This window comes from Manis javanica, chromosome 8, assembly GCF_040802235.1.
Source record: "Manis javanica isolate MJ-LG chromosome 8, MJ_LKY, whole genome shotgun sequence".
Classification (NCBI taxonomy): Eukaryota; Metazoa; Chordata; class Mammalia; order Pholidota; family Manidae; genus Manis; species Manis javanica.
The window spans coordinates 87,643,136-87,661,883 of NC_133163.1; the positions used below are offsets into that span (position 1 = coordinate 87,643,136).

The following is an 18,748-nucleotide window of genomic DNA, read 5'->3' on the forward strand; positions in this document are numbered from 1 at the left end:
GAAGAGAGCCTGTCTGTGTTCAATTACATTCTAGTCTTCCAGATCCTTCCAAATTATTAATGATATCAGTTTAAAATAGTTAGCTCCTAATAATATAAATATTAGTTACAACACCCCCCACCCCCCAAAAAAACCCCACATGTAGTACTGTATTATACTTTACTGTGACAGGTTGGCTGCAGTATATGTGGAAACTTACGAACATCCAGTGTTTCTCTTGGTGACTATAGAGTGTATGACTGGAAAAGAGGGATACGCTTAAAAGCTGATATTTTACACAGACTCCTTGGAAAAGGTTACATTCAAAGAAGATTGCTTTAATGTACTTTGCATATTAGGCCTTATTTGTACAATGAGTTGGACCAGATTTATTTAAGATATAAACATACACTTTAAAAAATGAGTTGGAACCCATGCATGGAGAAGAAACATAAAAGTAGGATCATTTATTTCAGAACCCAGGATGCATGCATATACAATTAGACATACTAATAAATATAACCCAACTTAACTAGGTTATTTCTACACATTAATTATAAAATTGGTCATTTGCATCTCAATTGCAATTGATAAATATGATGTTATGATGTCTCAGTATAATTTACTTTACTAAGGTAATGCTAAACTAAAAAGTTATGTATCTCTGGCTCATTCTCATTTAAGTTGCTCTTGTCCACTGACCATGATCTTCCTCACTTGGTCCATTTTTTCACACCCACCCCACATCAAAATCCATTCCTAGTCACATTAACTATGTGTGTGTGAATGCATGTATCTCCATTTTAGCCATACACAATTACAGCTATACTGGGAATTTAAAATTACTTCCAAGATCTAAAATTTATAGATTTTTTTTAACCTAGCATATTCTTATCTTCTTAAAAACAAACTGTTCTGTCTTCATTATGACCTTCATTGTGATTTGTGGCTTCTTGATTATTTTCTGCCAATCCATTAGTCACATCTTGATATACTTGATTTTCAATCCAGTTTAAAGTAATTAAGAAATGTACCTTTAAAATTTTTTGTTTTAAAAAATAATACATACTCATTAAAGACAATTTGACAATGTGGAGAAGTAGATAAAGGAAGTCACCCAGAGATAACAAAGTATCCAAACACAGTTGCTGTCAAAATTTTAGTGTATTTTTGTACTTGTGCATATTTTTCTTTGTAGTTGTAATTGTACCTTGCATAAAATTTGAATCATAGTTAAGCATTCAAAATCTTTATGACTATCAATCAAAATGCCATCAATTAAATTATGTATCATAATTCACTTTTCCTTTACAATTATTATTAGGCACTATTTTTTTTTTCTTTTTGTATACAATTTTGTCATGTGCATTTTTGTACATAAAGCTTTTACAAAACTCAGGATTATTTTCTTAGAATGGATTCCTGGACACAGACTGAAGGGTATGAATGTATCTTTATTCTTTACCATTTTCTGTTCTTCTGGCTGAACAGTCAACTCTTGAGAGAAGTCCTCACTGCATATAACTCATATGTATGCTCTAAACTTCAATCAGTCTCCTGAAGCTAAGGCTACTCTTCTATTTTCGGGGGCAATGTCTTCCTTTGACACTAACTCATCCTCTCCTCTAGGTCCCCATCTTCTTTACTTCTCTTCCTTTTTCTTTCCTTTCCTTCTGTTCTCCTTTCTCTATGAACCACTCGGATGCCCTAACTACTCTCATCTCTCTCATTCTCAGATGACTGTACTTCCTCCTTCCCTAAAATGACAGCTTTCAGCATGAGCTCTCCAATATTCTCTTTTTATTCTCTGTTATTCCCATTTTCTCAGTCATAACATTACTCTGTTTTTAAGAATGATCACTTATTGATAAACCCGTAGCCAGACTTACCAAGAAAAAAAGAGAGTCTACACACATAAACAGAATCAGAAATGAGAAAGGAAAAACCAATATGGACACCACAGAAATACAAACAATTATGAGAGAATACTATGAAAAATTATCTGCTAATAAACTGGATAACCTAGAAGAAATGGAAAACTTTCTAGAAAAATACAACCTTCCAAGGCTGACCCAGGAAGAAACAGAAAATCTGAATAGACCAATTACCAGCAAGGAAATAGAATTGGTAATCAAAAAATACTAAGAACAAAATCCTGGCCCAGATAGTTTCACTGCTGAATTTTATCAAACATTTAGTGAAGACTTAATACCCATCCTCCTTAAAGTTTTCCAAAAACAAAGATAACACAAAAAAAAGAAAATTACAGACCAGTATTCCTAATGAACATAGATGTAAAAATACTCAACAAAATATTAGCAAACCAAATTCAAAGATACATCAAAAAGATCATTCATCATGATCAAGTAGGATTTATTCCAGGGATGGAAGGATGGTACAACATTTGAAAATCCATCAACATCATCCACCACATCAACAAAAAGAAGGACAAAAACCACATGATCATCTCCACAGATGCTGAAAAAGCATTCAACAAAATTCAACATCCATTCATGATAAAAACTCTCAACAAAATGGGCACAGAGGGCAAGCACCTCAACATAATAAAAGCCATATATGACAAACCCACAGCCAACATTATACTTAACAGCGAGAAGCTGAAAGCTTTTTCCTTTAAGATTGGGAACAAGACAAGGATGCACATTATCTCCACTTTTGTTCAACATAGTTCTGGAGGTCCTAGCCATGGCAATCAGACAACACAAAGAAATAAAAGGCATCCAAATTGGCAAGGAAGAAGTCAAACTGTCACTGTTTGCAGATGACAAGAAATTATAAATAAAAAATCCTAAAGACTCTACTCCAAAACTACTAGATCTAATATCTGAATTCAGCAAAGTTGCAGGATACAAAATTAATACACAGAAATTTGTTGCATTCCTATACACTAATGATGAACTAGCAGAAAGAGAAATCAGGAAAACGATTCTATTCACAGTTGCATCAAAAAGAATAAAATACTTAGTAGTAAACTTCACCAAGGAAGTGAAAGACCTATACATTGAAAACTACAAGACACTCATGAGAGAAATTAAAGATATGGAAACACATCCCATGCTTATGGATAAGAAGAATTAATATTGTCAAAATGGCCATCCTGCCTAAAGGAGTCTACAGATTCAGTGTAATCTCTATCAAAATACCAACAGCATTCTTCAACAAACTAGAGCAAATAGTTCTAAAATTCATATGGAACCACAAAAGACCCTGAATATCCAAAGCAATCCTGAGAAGGAAGAATAAAGCGGGGGGCATTATGCTTCCCAACTTCAAGCTCTACTACAAAGCCACAATAATCAAGATAATTTGGTACTGGCACAAGAACAGACCCATAGACCAATGGAACAGACTAGAGAGCCCTGATATAAACCCAATAAACCCAAGCATACATGGTCAATTAATATACGATAAAGGAGCCATGGATATACAATGGGGAAATGACAGCCTCCTCAACAACTGGTGTTGGCAAAACTGGACAGCTACATGCAAGAGAATGAAAGTGGATTATTGTCGAACTCCATACACAAAAGTAAACTCGAAATGGATCAAAGACCTGAATGTAAGTCATGAAACCATAACTCTTAGAAGAAAACATAGGCAAAAATCTCTTAAATATAAACATGAGCAACTTTTTCCTGAACACATCTCCTTAGGCAAGGGAGACAAAATAAAAAATGAACAAAGGGGACTACATCAAATTAAAAAGCTTCTGTATAGCAAAGGACACCATCAGCAGAACAAAAGGGCACTCTACAGTATGGGAGAATATATTTGTATATGACATATCCAACAAGGGGTTAACATTAAAAATACATAAAGAACTCACATGCCTCAACACCCCAAAAGCAAATAACCCTATCAAAAAATGAGCGGAGGATATGAACAGACACTTCTCCAAAGAAGAAATTCAGATGGCCAATAGGCACATGAAAAGATGTTCCACATCACTAATTATCAGGGAAATGCAAATTAAAACCACAACGAGATATCACCTCACACCACTTAGGATGGTCAACATAGAAAGACCAGAAACAATAAATGCTAGTGAGGATGCAGAGAAAGGGGAACCCTCCTACACTGCTGGTAAGAATGTAAATTAGTTCAACCATTGTGGAAAGTTTTATGGAGGTTCCTCAAAAAATAGGAACACCATTTGACCCAGGAATTCCAATCCTAGGAATTTACCCTAAGAATGCAGGAACCCAATTTCAAAAAGACATATGCACTGCTATGTTTATCACAGCACTATTTACAATAGCCAAGAAATAGAAGCAACCTAAGTGTCCATCAATAGATGAATGGATAAAGAAGATGTGATATATATATATATATACACACACACACACACACATACATACATACATACACAATGGAATATTATTCAGTCATAGGAAGAAAACAAATCCTACCATTTTCAACAACATGGATGGAGCTAGAGGGTATTATGCTCAGTGAAATAAGCCAGGTGAAGAAAGACAAGTACCACATGATTTCACTCATCTGTGGAGTATAAGAACAAAGCAAAAACTGAAGAAACAAAACAGCAGCAGAATCACAGAACCCAAGAATGGACTAACAGTTGCCAAAGGGAAAGGGACTGGGGAGGATGGGTGGGAAGAGAGGGAGAAGGCAAATAAGGGACATTATGATAAGCACACATAACGTAGTGGGGGGGGCATGGGGAAGGTAGTATAGCACAGAAAAGATAAGTAGTGACTCTATAGCATCTTACTATGCTGATGGACAGTGACTGTAATGGGGTATATGGTGGGGACTTGATAATGGGAGGAATCTAGTAACCACGTTGTCACTCATGTGATTGTATACTAATGATACCAAAATAATAAAAGAAAAGAATGATCACTTATTATCTTTTAATTTTTCTGTTTAGTAAAAATTTGTTACATACAAAAAATGTATGCAACATATTTGGATGTTACAACATATAATAATAAAAGGACCCTTTATGAACTAGCCACCATACTTAAAAAGGAGAATACATATATATTCATATATTCCTTTCTTTTCATCCTCCAGTTTCTTCTTCCCGGGTAACTACCATCCTGAATTTTTACAAGTATTTTTTGTGTGGATATTCCTGAACTATATATTTTATGTAAACTATATAAATCAGATAAAATATAACACATATATTAATACGTATCTTCACCTCTATGTACTATTTATATGTATATGCATTCCTAAACAATATATTACTTTGTTTTACCTTCTCTTAAAAAAATAAAAATGTTATCACACTCAATGCAGTCTTTCTGGAATTTTTTTCACTCAACATTGCATTTTTCAGATTAATTTTTGTGTGTATAGCTATAGTTCATTCCTTTTTACTTCTGCTTGATATTCCATTGAGCAAGTGTAACACTATCTTCTTTGTTACTATTTTTATTGTTGTTGCTATTATAAAGAGCTTTGCTATAAGTATTCTAGCATGTGCCTTGTGACATTTATGTGCAAAGGATTTTGTAGATTTAGAGTAGAAACCTAGGAGTGATTGTCAACTTTTTTGGTATTCAAATATTCAACTTTCCAAGATAACATGAATTATTTTTCAGTGACTGCATTAATTTACACTCATGCTAATTGTATATAAGATATCCCATTGATCAACATCCTTAATAACACTTGGTAAGTTTGTCTTTTTTTATTTTCCAATCTGGGAAGTATAAAACAGTGTCTCACTATAGTTTTTAAGATGTATTTTCTGAATCACTGATGAGCCTTAATGTCTTATATGCTTATTATTTACTTTATCTATTTCCCCCATTTTCCTATTGAGGTTTTTTTTGTCTTTTTATTAGTAATTTTATGAGTTCTGCATTATAAATATCTTCTTCCAATTCATGGTTTGTTGTTTCATTTTCTTTGAAATATGTTTTGTTGAATAGAAGTTTTACATTTTATCGTTTAATTTATCAATATTTTCTTTTATGGCTTGTGCTTTGTGTCTTGTATAAAAGATTCTTTTGTATTTTAAAATTATGAAGATATTTTTCTATAAAATTCTTTAATGAAATTGGTTTTTTTTCTTTTGTTTCTTAATCCTGTAACCAACAGTGAACTGATTTTTATGTCTAGGAATGAAGAATCCATTTTCCTATTCTATGTCTGAATAACCCACCTATCAACTCAATTTCTTCCCCAGTGATCTTCAGTCCATCTGCCTCATATATCAATTTGTCTCAAAATTCTCTGGGCCTTCAATGTAGATAGTAATATAGTCATCAGAAAATGACAATTTTATTTCTTCCTTTCCAATCCTGTGGCTTAATTCTTCCTTCATTCTTTTGTTCATTCATTCCTTCCTTCTTGTTCCTTCCCCCTCCCTCCACCACTTGCCTTTTTTTTCCTCTTTTGGTCTTATTGCCTTGTTTGGCACTAGATTTCCAGGACAATGTAGAAAGAGAAACACTTTTAAATAGCGGGCATCATTATCACATTTCTAATTTAAATTAATGTTTCTAGTGTTTCTCCATTAAGAATGTTGTTTACTGTAGTTAACTGATAATAATCTTCATCAGATTAAGAAAAAATTTTTCCCTATGTCTAGTTTTCTAGAAGATATTAAAAAAAAATAAATCAGTCTTAAATTTTGTTAAATGGCATTGCTACATATAATAAAATGATCATTTTTCCCCCCTTTACTCTGTAACTGTGGGAAACTCCATTTATAGCTTTTCTAATATTAAGCTACTCATGTTTCTGGACTGTATACAAGTTGATCATGATATTATATTATACTAGCCAGGTATAGATTAATATTTTGCTTAGGATTTTTGAATTTCTATTGATGTAAGAGAATGGCCAGTCATTTCCCTCCCTTTTTTTCCCTAAACTTTTTATCTCTTTGCTTATTCTTGGTTACAAAGTTATATTAGCCTCATATAACAGATTAGAATTAGAGAGAGGTTCCCCATTTTTATTTTCTAGATAAACTGGCATATGATTGAAATTATCTGTTTCTTAAAATTTGGAAGGGTTTACTTTAAAATAAACTGGCTTTCTTTTAAAGAATTATTCTTAGTTATTAAGTTTCTTTAATAATTATTACATGACAATTCAGACCTACTTGTTTTTGAGTCAGGTTTGATAAGCTATAGTTTTATATGGATTTATTTATGTCATCTAAGTTTTCAAACTTATTGCATGATGATGTATATTAGTCTTTTTATACTATATTTTCAATGTCTGTTATATTGTCTAAATATTGTCAATGTCTAAATATATATTACTAATATTTTATGGCTAATAGGATTGTGTTGTGCCTTTTCACATTTCTTAAGTTGGATGCTTAGATGGCCCTAATGACTATCAGTAGAGGAGAGAAGGCATCATGGAAAGGTTATTTTGATACAATCTCATTCTACAGCTTTCCTGGTACTCACAACTCTCAGGGATTCTAGATGTTGATTTATAGCTGGTTTTGCAATATTAAATAAAAAAGAAATCCCATGATTCTCTTCAAGGAACCTATTTTAACTTTGAATTAAACAAACACTTTAAAACTAGAGACATTTAGTTGCTTCCACTATGAGGAAATCAGAATTTTTACTCTGAATCCCTTGATTTCTAAATAATAGTTTTGCTTTTTTCTTGTATATGTGATTATTTTGTCACAATGATTTAGGAAATCCACATATTTATGTAAGATCAACAAAATACAAATCTGCAAAAGTGTGTGTTTCATGGTCTTGTTAGTTCTTGTAGCAGTATTTGGAAATATATGACCCGTTTAACTATTCTCACATCAGAGGTAGAAGAATGAAGACATTCAAAAATAATTTTTAAGGTACTACAAAAAATTAAGATAAGAACCCAAATTAATTTATTGATGTGTTCCCAATTAAGATGTTTGAAAATCTATAAAAATCTCTTATGTTCATAATTAGCTGAGGGGCCTCCACTGTCGGTTTCTCATATTTATGTTTGTTGGATGGACAAAAGGAATTTATCATTCAGGACTGTAAATGCACTCTACATGTCTGTGGCAAGACCACTGTCACAAGGGCCACGAATGTCAGTTGATCAAGTGCCAAAGTAGGAAGACCAAACTGAAAACCACGTTCAAAAGCATACATCTACTTTACTATTTGCATTTTCAGAAACACAAGAAAGGACGTTTTCTTACACGCTATTAAGAAGTCTACAGCAAAATAGGCCAGTGACTTGACTTTCTGTATCTTTAAAACCCGAGAAGTAGTGGTTTTAAATAACCAGAAAGCCCAAATATGATGGACATAGGTTCTCATGGAGATAAATTAAGCACCAAAGGGCTACCCCACAGATTAAAGTGAATAATGCATTCATTCATACATTTTTAAGAGCCACTTTATATGAGAGACATGGTGGTGTATAGCAGGAGGGATGCTGGCCTGAGAGTCAAAAGACTTGCTTCCAGCACAGTGATCCTCAGCACGGCTCTGGCATTATCTGTGGCCAACCCTTTAGATAATATCTAAGAATGTCTCCAGATCTGTGGTTCTGTATAATCTGGGGCAATCAGGAATTACCTGGCCTCTCCTCTTACTGCCTATTCAAAGGAGTATTGGAACTATAATCTTGAGAGCTCCTGATAAGATTAAATCATGGCTAGCTTGGGGCAAGGGGGTAGGAAGTGGGGTAGAGAAATACTAACCTAATTTGGTACCATAAAAGTTCACTGTTTGATTTTTAGTTGGGAATTACTCATTTTGGCCATACAACTTACTATCTAGGTTCCTTAATGCTTAAGAAAATTGGATTTATCCTTCTGATATAGATGCAAAATGAAGCTTAAAGTCCTCAACTTATAACATATACCAAGTTAAACTGGTCAGCTAGAAATAGACACAGAAAGCCATATAGCAATCATAAAATAATTTTCACTTAGGTTTTTTGCTATTGCATTAGATGCATGTAGTGCCATTCTACTTTGGACAATGACCTTCTAAAAGACAAAGGATGTAAAATTCAGAGTACATTTTATATTTATAATTCTGCAACCTGTGGATCTGAGATGAGGTTACAGCAGCAAGTGAGAGGCAGCAGCCTTGCCCTGAATTCTATTCCTACAAAATCAAAAGAGCACTTTGTGGGTTCTGCTGGTCATTAGGAGACTTCTTAGAGAAATCTTAGAGGATTGATGCACTGTGAATTTTTTCCCTGTTTTCACAAAGAGAGACATATTGTGGAGCTATGGCTGGGACACTGACTTTTAAAAGGCAGGAGGGATTGTAACCTGTTTACACGCTTGTGTAAATTCGGGTACTGGACTGCCCTGCTCTGTGAATGAATGTCATACTATGAGTTCATAAGTAAAATAACTATTTTTGGCTGCCTCTCAGAATCAGAATGTTTTTTTGGCTGCAAGTAACAGAAAACCCAATTCAGACTGGCTTAGCCAATAAGGGAATAAAGCTATGCCACTGGCAAGAGGTGTGGCAGGCTCCGTCTCTCCCTCCTCAGTTCTCTTGGCTCTGCCCTCGTACGTGCGTCAGCTTTATCCTCAGGCTGGTAGTGAGATGGTCTCGGCAGTTCTGAGCCTCCTGTCTTTCCTCAACAACAAAGAGAAAAAGAGCTTGTTTCTCTTTCTTTAGATACTGTTGTGGGAAGCCATGTGCAAAAAAGAATTTGAGAAGGCCCCAGCAAACCTCCCCTCACATCTCATTTGTATGTTGTTATGGGTGGCTTGACTACGAGTCCTGAAACCACCACTGGCTAGGGGGAGAAGCTAGTCCTGGAATTACGAGTTTTAGTATCACTTTAACTGTGTTATTGATACAAAATGGGGGAGGCATGGAATACATTCTGGGAAGACCACCTTTCCTCAGTTTAAAATGCAATTGACTGGAAACTAGGTACAACTTCAGGCAAATATTGGATTTTAGGAATAGCTGTTCCATATTGAGCACTGACTGGCTGTCAGACTATGCTCAGCACTGCATTTGAATACTCTCACTTAATTCTTGACAATCTCAGGTAGGTACTGTTATTCCCACTGTTTCCTGTATAAGGAGATTAAGGCTTTCAGAGATTAGGCAATTTGCTCTAATTTATGCAGTTAGTAGTAGAACCAAGGAGCATAATGCTAGAACCTTTGTTCCTAACAGTTTTCTGTCTCTCCGAGCACAGTCCTCTGATTCTTGGGTCAAAGACCAGATTAGTATATGGATAGCAGTCGCGTCCTGTTGAGGGGCTTCCCTTGTAAATAGCGTCGGGTAGAATGCATGGGATCCAGTGAATTTGTGATGTTTAGTTTTCAAAATGGAGGGAATAAAGAAAATGATAAAATTGGGAAACACCACGAATCCTTTTAGAAAAAGGACATTTGTTTAGACACACATAAATAATAAAATATCATGGTAACAAAACCTTTCCTCAGTAATGAAAAAAAATTGGTCTACTAAGTGAAAAGAAAATGACTACAAAAGAAATCAATTAGCAACTTAGTCGCTTTTGAACAAAGATCATATTACCAGAGGGAATATGTACAGTTGAGGGACAATGAGAAATTTGTAGGAAGAAAAATATTTTATTGGCTAGATGGGATGCCCTAAGACTTGTGTCCATCCTTCGTGCAGAATCGTTTAGTGACTGTGCGGGCAATTTTATTGCATGATTTAAGGTAATAGGCAACCAATGATTTCTGTATAGGTTATACAATAGTTTAAAAATTGAACACGGTGCACATTAAGGAAACACACAGTTATTGTACTGTAAATGTTTTTAACTGCTTTAGCTATTGGCATGAAGACATAAATATTTGAAAGTCTTTTTCTTTTTTGGCAAAGCAAGGCACTTAATTGTTTGAATGTTCTTAGAAATCACAGCTGAGTCCAGAAATCAATCACAAAAGAGATGTTCTTTACTCCATTTTTTTTTTCATCTGACACTTTCCATTTGTCTCTGAACAGGTTTTGCAAGAAGCAGCTCTGCCCATTCTGTAGGCAGGTGGCTCCATGCTCTGTTTCGGACCTTCAATCACTAGTGACATGCCTGCAATCCACAAAGTCCTGGGTGTCTCTTTTAGCTATCATCATCTGAAAGACATCTAAAAGGGCTTTTCAGGGCCTGAGAGCATTAGGTTTCCTTTCTTGCATTCCACAACATAAGTGGAAAAGCTGATCCACACTGACATGAAGGGCTCAATTCTGCATGAACTTTTTGTTTTTCCACCAGAAATAATCCTTTCTTTCTTTCTTTCTGTAAGGCTCAAGTTCATCTAAAAATTGTTGACTTTTTCCTAAGACACATAAGCCAGCAAAACTAAACCCATCTCACTGAAACTGACATCACCCAGAAAAAGCATGGCTACATTAATACGAGAGACACATTTGTAGAACGACTAAGCTTGCTAAATTGCAAAATATAGTGGCCTGAGATCAAGAGGGGTCAATCATCAACCACGCCCGTTGTTTCTAAATAGACTTACTATGCTTTTAAAGGAATATTATTTCAATAAAACCATCCACAAGTAAATACAAAACAAAAGGGCAAGTGTAGAGACATATTGCAAGTAAGCATGCATACCAAAAAGGTAAGTGCAAATTAGATTTGAATATTCATGAGTCACAAATCATTGACAGTTTGAAATAATGCAAAACAGCTTTATAAATGAGGTTAAGGCAAGGGACATCAAAGAAATGCATCGCTAAATCAATAGCAATTTGATTGTGCATATATACTTATAAATTGCAGTTACAGTTTTTGTGACATGGAAGAAAAAATACTGTGTATCTGATGAAGAAGGAAGACACATAAATATTATTTTTGTATGTTATATTTTTCTAATTCATCATGCACTTGGAGATCAGCCAGGTAGAAAGTAGTTGGACATTACATTTCCCCCTAAGGACAAAGTTTCCTTTTCAGAGACAGTTTCCAGCTATGGCGAATGTGTGTTCTTGCTTGCTCTGCTAAACAGACTTCAATACACAATTCCTATAGAGTTACTTTCTAAATTAAAGGTTATCGTCTGGCACATATGACTGGAGGATGGTTCAACTCTTCAATCCCTTCATGATGAGCTAACTTCCATTGGAGACCACATAGTTTTAATGAATGTTTTCTATTTAGAAGGAAGCAGATGAATTCAAAGTTAAGAACAATTCATAAGAAATCATTTGAGATATAGGCTCATAAAATATAAAATATAATAAAGTAAAATATAGGCACTTGCAATTGAAATAAAAATGTTTTCATTTTGTTCAGCAATAACTAGTCATTAATTTGTTACTGGTTTCTTTTGAACCAGTGGCTTTCTGGGCTGTGTGTGTGTGTGTGTGTGTGTGTGTGCATATATGTGCTTGTGTATGGGGAGATTTTTGAATAGGACTTACAAGTCAAAGACTTGTTTAGAGCCTGCTTTAAGGCAGACATGTTTACAATTAATTTTTCTCAGAAGTTTCTATTTGGGTTACTATCTCTAAGTTATGAAGTATTTCTCCAAGATGCTCTCCTCTGCCAGCCTCTTTATTGTGTTCCGTGTGCTTTCTAGGATGATTGATGAAGTTGGTGACATCACATGAAAATCGTGGCACACAATAGCACTAATTTTAGAAGAGGCTGGGGGATTGTGGTCTGTTTAGAAAATTAATCTGTATCTTCTTGCTGGGCCATGCTTTAAGTAAGACACTTAGATCTGGGAGGTGAAATCCAGATGTGGTATAATTAGAAAGGGAGAATTTTGCATTGTCTCCAGTTCCCTGCTCTGTTATAAAAGAAGCAAAGATGACCTCTGTGTTATTAATAATGAAGAATATCCATAACTTCCAAAAGCAATGGACTTGGTAATTTTTTTTTATGCTCTTACATTGCAATCCTGTTTATTGAAAAGACAACAATGCAGGGAGCCCAGAGGGATGAGCACCTGCTCCCCTGGGCATCAGAGGAGGGCAGGAGGAGTATTGATCCCTGCTGGGCTCCTTCTGGGAGCCCAGGCATGGCTCTGTCCCTCTGACATCAATTACAGGGGCTGGAGGGAAACTTTCCTGCCAGAAGATTTACCTGTGCCCTGTGAGTGAGTCCCACGACCTCTGGACCTTCCATGCCCTGGAACTACCATCCCCAAACTACCCTCTTCTCCTTAGCGTTGTCTTTCCTAGCATATCAGCCCTGGTTCTTATGTGAATGAAATGACACAAAAACAGAACGACAGTTGGTATGGATTCATCCTGATGGTGGCATCCAAGGAGCACTTCCCATCAGTTCCTGTCTTACGGTCTGCAGAGCTGCTATGATTCCTCCTGTCCTTCATGAAACTTTGTTTTCATTCTGTGAGTTATTCTGGAGCCTTCCAACAATCTCCCTTTTTGATCAAGTTGGCCACTTGCTTGGGGTCCAGATCTCTTCTTTAGCTTGTGTCAGTTCCTTTCCCCAGAGACTGAATTCAGTGTCCTTCCAATACCTGCTCTTTCCAACAATGGATCTGCTCATCTAACCTGGCCCATTGTATGTAGACTCGTTTGTTCTCTCAAAATATGAAAAGTACTATTCCCCATACCACTCCCCAAATCCCATTAATGCTTCCTACTTGAACAGAGCTGAACACCGTATGCCTACGCACACAGGTGTCCCCTGTACATGGTTTCTGCCTCTGATATGGTAACTGCAGATCTCACTCTGCCCTTATTCAAGTCAGTTACCTGCAGTCCCAGATACTCTTGAACTTGGTAATTTTTAAGGCCTTTATGTGAAGTCTGCAATTGTAATTTGTTAATATTGATTCAGTTTAAGCTTGGCATTATATTTGTAAACCATACATTCTTCTGTAGCTAAAAATTTCTTGATTTCAAAAGTTATTAACTCTCTTGATCTTAATAAGCAAGTATTTTTAGTACTTCTTTAAGCAAACATCTTTTCATGAAACTATTTAAATTATTCAAATTTAAATTGCTTAGCTACAATATTTGATTTAATGATTGCTAATTGCAGGATTCTATACAGGCAAACACATTTTCTTCTATTGTAGTTCCATTTATTTGTTCCTCTATTTAGTTCCAACATTATTTTAGTTCCATTAGATCATAGTTATTAACCTTTCTTGACAAGGAGGATAATTTATAACATCTATATATTTGATTATATTGATAAAGTCCTTCATATATCTGTATGTACATGTATATACACACACACACACATGTATATGTATATAGTTTTTTAAAAATTGCTTAATCTCTAAATTAAAACAATGACATGTTGGGCTAGTTCAGGAATCTAGACATTTTGTGTTCTTTCCTCACAATCTATGAGATGAAAGGAAAATCATTTGGGTTATTTTTTCTTGCTTTTTTAAACGGGGGGATATAATACATTGAATTTTTATTTCTACAGTAGGAAAGTGCTTGGCTAGCCAGTGCCATCACTGAGATGAATCTCTTTAACCATCTCCCTTGTCTAGGATCAAGAAGTTAGAAGGCCTGGGATCTGTCATTTCTGGTAATTCAATATCAAAATGGAGGAAGGATAGAATAAAATAAAAGACTTAGCATTGATTCTGCATTACTTAACAATGACTTACTGAATTCCAATGAAGCCTTGTCTTACGAAAAAGAAACAGTCTCTTTCTATCCTAAATGTCACTTTGGGAGACCCTTGGACCTCATTCTCATTTTGCTATGTAAATAGAATTAATTTTATCTTGAAAGAGCAGTGGAGTGACAGTTAAGGGACTTCTATTTCCTATTCTGCCACTAACTGCAGGTACGAACTTGCAGAGGTTAATTCAAAATCTTTGTGTTCTCTGTTTCCTCAGTTATAAAAGAGGTTGTACTAGAAACATTAATTTTCAAACTGTGCCTCTGAATGCACAGGACCATGAGAAATCAGCAAGTCTTCATGAAAAGGGTGGAAGGTAGACCTCAGGGCAAAGACTGGCACTTTTTTCTCAATTGCATATTCACTTCAGTAAGATTTAATTTGAGGAAAGGGAACTGACTTAAAAAGTTTGAAAACACTGAATTTAAAAAATAATGATTGCTAAGATTTCTTATGGTCTACTAATTTTGATCTGCCATTTATTATTCAATACTATGCTAGTGAATATTGAGATATCAAGAACTGTTATATTCTTGGCTTCTCCTTTTAATAGAGGTTGTAAAAAAAAATCCCTTACAGAAAGGAGGCCTAGAAAAGATAAAATGAAGGCAAAATCTTGGTAAAATTTTAACTGAACTTTTATGTGATGTCAGGACAACTAAACATGGCATTCACACCTCTTGGCCAGGTCTGTTCCTTCCCTGTGCCAACTTGCTGCCCACCTCCAGGAGGCACCACTGTGCTATAGTTTAACGGAATGATGTCCCTGAAATTGAGCAGTATACCACCTAAATAGCTGTTCCAGGCTTGGCTTCATCATTTGTCCAATAGCTGCTTCTCTTTTAAGGTGTCCCTTAGAGATAGTAAGGTGGTCCACACCCTGTTACTTACCCCCTGTCATCAAGAATTAATCGCTCTCTGCTTTCATGGCACTTTGTTCCTAACCTTTTCTGGGATACTTACAGCACAGCATTATCCGTAGTTAATTGTATTTGGGTGCCTGTCTTCCCTGTTGGGTCTTGAGCTTTTAGAGGACAGGGACTGAATATTAATTGTATTTGAATTCTCAATCCAGCACTAGTCCTGGGACTTTGAAATACTCGAAATTAATGTTCTTAAAAAAATGGAGTAGTAAATTTATAACAAATTATCCTTACAATTACACTCAAGTAATTTTCTTTCAAGACCTTAATAAAAGATGATAGTGGTTCTCTTTTTTTGCCATATATATTCAGCTATTCAATTCAATGCAACAAATACTGTGCTGATGGTGTGGTATTCATCATTTAAGTGGGTGTCATGCATGAACCTCATCCAGGGATCAGGGGAGTTAATAAGACCTATACCCTTCATAATTAAAATATGAGCCAGCACATGATTAATGTTGTATTATGAGCATGACCAAAGTGCTTTGGAAGCTCTAAGGATTTGGGATTAATTGAAGGATTGCACAAAGAATCAGTACTTTGGCTTGGGAGAACATCTTATATTTTCAGCAAAAATATAGAATGGGAAATGAGCAAGGTACAGCATTGTAGGTGAGGAGGATTTCATGGTATATTAACATGATTACATATTCGATACAAAAATTACATAGATTTTGCAGTAGTTGGGGAGAAGGCTAGAAAATTAGGTTGAAGACTTACTTAAATACCACACTAAAGGGTTTAGAATTATTTCCAGGGAAAAATCAGAAATAATCAAAAGAGAAGCAAAAGAAGAAAAACTTCAGTTTACCAAGCTTAGTCTGATAGTACACGTAAAATGATTTGAAGGACAACATTTTGAAGACATGAAAAACAGTTCAAGCAAAAGAGAATCTAGGACTTGTTAGTAAGGTAGCTGCGGAAAAAAAATGAGGGAATGAATGTGGCAGTGAGATTGAAGGATAAGCGACTTAAAATATTTCTGAAATATACTGAATAGATGATATATAAGTGATATGACGAAGATTATTACAGAAACCTTCAATATGCTAATATTAATTTTTAACACCTTTGATGTCTTTAAAATTACTTAAACTCTTAAAAAAATTAATCATTAGTTATATTCATGTTTATTTTTTACTGAGGTGGTAATGCTATTCCTAAATCTGTTGTCACACTTGCCATTTGGTAATCAATCTATCAAGGGTCTTATTCACAATTCTAACAACTGATGCTTTAAATGTCTCATTTTTCCTATTTTAGGGTTTGGGCCTTGAATACTCCTTAATAACTTTAAACAGAACTCAAAGACAACTATGCTAACATTTTAACATCAACACAAAACTAAGTTATCATCTAGCGTTTTGTTTAAAGTAATAAGTTAAACCTTATTGGTAAATTTTGACCTAAAATCTCCTACATGCTAAATGAATGCACCATCTTAAATTGTAAACAAGGAACTCCAGGGTTGGTGGCATTGATACAAGATCCAAAGATGGGATGTGCCTATGTGCCCAGAGGAGATGCTCCAGAGAAGAAAAAGCAAGTGGGTGTATACTTGGAGTTACTGTGCTGCTGAATAATGACAGGTTGGATTCTGCTGTGTGTTAGTGGTGGACTGGGCCTGGTGTCCACTTTGGAATGCAGAAGAAAAAGAAGATGAGAGGGCAGCATGCCTCAGGGAAACTCTGGTCTTATTCTATTATTCTGCAGCCCCTCCTCACCCAGGAACCCCCAGGACAACCTCTGCTCACTCTTCAGGATTTGTTCATCTTCAGATCTTAAAACAGGGCTGGTGGGATGGCTAGGTAATTTGAGGAATCTTCTCCTTAATGATATACTCAGACAGTTGTTAATCGTCAGTCGTCTAGACCCTGATCCTATCTTTGGGTGAAGGATCATATAAACCTTACAGGTTAAAAAAGTTTCAGCAGCACATACACTAAAACTGGAACTATACAGAGACGATTAGCATGGTGCCTGCACAAGGATGGCGTGCAAATTTGTGAAGAGTTAAACTTTTTTAAGCCTACGGAAAAGTATATATAACAAAATTTGCTTAGAAATCCTGTCTGGGACCCAAAGTCTTTTACTATATGACTTGAAAGCATCATTTATAATTTTATATTTTTATTTTTTTGAAAGCATCATTAAAGGTGTAATTTATGTGCACTGTATAGTATTTTAGTGATATATGTAAGTAAAAGCATTCTTATATTCCATACAATTTAGAGTTTTTTGTAATTGAATGCTAATAATGTAGACCATCTTGATTGAATAAACATTTTTAATTGATCAATTTTCCCAACTGTTTCATTGTATTTTTCTAAACAAATACTCAATACTCAAGACCCCTATGAGGCATTTATATAATTTTTAAAAGAAAGAAGGTTGGAGAAAAGCAAGGTGTTGATTAACACAAAATGTATGGAGAAAGGAAGAGAAGAGGAATGGTTTGGGGAGAGTCTCAAGGTTCCAAAGGTACTGGTACATTTTATTTCTAAAGTTGGGTACAAAGTACACATATTCACCTATTTATTTCACTTGTCTAGTTTACATGTGTGCTACATATATTGTTGTGAATTCGTTTACTATTTGATAAAACTATTTAAAGGAGAGGATTATAAGATGTGGTACAAATAATGGTAATGGAATCATTATTTTTTAAACATCAGGACTGTGGACTTTAGGAAGGGACTTTTTCTCAAAGTATCCTGAGTTTTCTGTTCCAATCTATTAAATAAATAAGTGTTAAGTCTTATAGGGAAAGAGAAGTATAAAAACATAAAAAGACGTAAGTATGGTGCTAAGGAATTTTCAACTCGCCTGAGAGGGACTGGCTGTGAGAACAGCCTGTGTACAACACTGACTTCTGTTTTACGTAAGAAAACACTACCGTCAACTGGCAATAGGGAGTGTATTTTCATGGCTCTTTCTGGAGTTCGAATCAAAGCATACTAATGTGGCCACATGATATCAACCAGTTGTCTTTATTTTCAGGATAATTACCATGGCACCACTTCCTGTCAAAATTCAAATTACTATTTATTAATTGATCAATGCTAGTATAAGACCGGGAATGGGAGAGAGCTGACATGGTTCTTGAAAATGCTCAGCGAGGTACCAACGGGGTCTATTTCTTCAGAACTCACCTCAGTTGTTATTACTCTGTTTCTACTCTTCCTGTTCAATCTTTCTTTTTCTTTTGGCAACCATATTTACTTTGAATAGTTGAAAGAATGCCCTAGGCTTTATTATGAAATGAGATCCTAATTCTGGCTGAATTAAAA

At 35.2% G+C, this 18,748-nt stretch overlaps 1 pseudogene; it reads left to right on the top strand.

Annotated features, from left to right (window-relative positions):
• The first annotated feature begins 17,382 nt into the window (after nt 1-17,382).
• Nucleotides 17,383-17,483, top strand: LOC118968400 (U6 spliceosomal RNA; annotated as a pseudogene).
• The last annotated feature ends 1,265 nt before the right edge of the window (nt 17,484-18,748 follow it).